Consider the following 1977-nt stretch of genomic DNA (forward strand, 5'->3'; position numbering starts at 1 on the left):
ACTTAAAATAGCTGAAAATTTACACCATATTTTACTATGTGAGATTTTTAAGAAAATCAAAAAGATTTGTTGTTATGTTGGTTTATAGTGGCTGGTTTGAATATTGAATAGCGAGTGTGTTGGGATATTTCCTTTGGAATTGTTGATTGACTGATTCTGATATTATGAACTCATTAGAGTTTAACTTGATATTAGAGTTTTAGATTTTAAGAACTTAGTAGTGATTTATAATGGTACAAAAAAAAATGGGGGGCACATGATAAAATGTCTACTAATTGAGAAGGAGAAGGAAAAAAAAAATAAAAAATAAAGTATTTTAAAGCGTGGATTTTAATTTTAAATCATTTGAAAGTGTTGATGGTTGTATTTAAATGATTTAATAATTTTGTATTGCTTTTGAAATCAATTTAGGATATTCTTTATGGTTTTGAAATAGTATAAAATTCATATTATTAGCAATAGTAATTCTTGAATATTCAAGGTTGGTTGAAATTTTATAGTTATACTTTTAGAAACAAAGAATTGTGAAGGGATTAAATTTGATTTATTTTATAAAAGGAAATATTTTATGTGTGAATTATTGTTGACTTATTGTAGAGAATTAGATTGTGTTGGAGTTGTGTTGATTCTTAAAATAATAATAAAAAAAGGCTAAATTACATTTGTGGTCCTTTAACTTAATTTCAGGTAACGTTTTAGTCCTTTATCTTTTTTTTTTTTCCAAATTGGTCCTTTATTTTAATTTTAAGCGACAATTTGATATTTTATGTTTTAAAATTTCAACAATGTTATCCTTTTTTATACAAAAATTCAAAAGAAAATTCAATCAAAACTCATAAAATTAATTATATTCTTCAATATAATACAAATTTCATCAAATTCGTGACGCAAATCTTCAAATAAACTCATATTTTCATACTTTATTTGATATTGTTAGGAATAAAGGACTAAATCGGGGAAAAAAAAGATAAAGGACTAAAACGTTACCTAAAATTAAGTTAAAGGACTACAGATGTAATTTAGCCTAAAAAAAATATATTTATGATGATTTTATTTAAAATTTAGATTAGTCACAGAAAAGAAATTTAATTTACGCCAAGTTTTAGTGTCTGCTGTTTTTTTTTTAAAAAAAATCTAAAAGATTTGTTGTAAAAATAGTTTTTAGAAATCAGAAGGAAAAAAAAAGTATAACTATTTTAGGAGTTTTGGTGAATTAGAAAATTTTGTATCTAATTTTATATACATGATTTAATTTGATTTCAAAATGTAGGTTGTAAAAAAAAATTATTTTAAGAGTGCTTAAATATCTTGAAAGGTATTTTGGTGGTTAAGATATTGGTGAAATTTAGTAATCTTATTGATTTTAAAAGTAGTTAAAAAAAATCGTAATATTTATTATGAAGTAATCCAAGGAAAAGTTTGAAATTATGAAGCAATATTATTTTATGGTATTAAAAGATTAGTGATCCTTTTAAAATAATTTAAATGAATGAAATCAAATGTTAGAGTATTGATTAACCACTAAAATGATTTATGTACTACCAGAATTATGTTAGTTTTATGATTGTTATATTAACTTTGACTAAACATTGTTGCTTATTTTACCTGCTAATTGAAAAATCTTTGTTTCAATCTTTGTTAAATGATAAAGATTGATTAAAAGAAAAGTTAATTAATAATTTAATTGTGATAAATTTGTAGTTATTGGATTGTTATGATGATATTCTACATCATGATGTCAATTATTGAATTAGTTATATGCATGTATATGATTATGTAAATATGAAATTGTTTGTGTTTCAAGTGTTCTAATTTTTGGAATTAGTGTATAGAGTTAGAGTAGTCGAATGCATATGATTATGTAAATATGAAATTGTTTGTGTTTCAAGTGTTCTAATTTTTGGGAATTAGTGTATAGTGTTAGAGTAGTCGAGAGTATTTAAAAGTCGAATAGTTTTATATTTCATCAATCGAATT

Source organism: Cicer arietinum, chromosome 1, assembly GCF_000331145.2.
Source record: "Cicer arietinum cultivar CDC Frontier isolate Library 1 chromosome 1, Cicar.CDCFrontier_v2.0, whole genome shotgun sequence".
Classification (NCBI taxonomy): Eukaryota; Viridiplantae; Streptophyta; class Magnoliopsida; order Fabales; family Fabaceae; genus Cicer; species Cicer arietinum.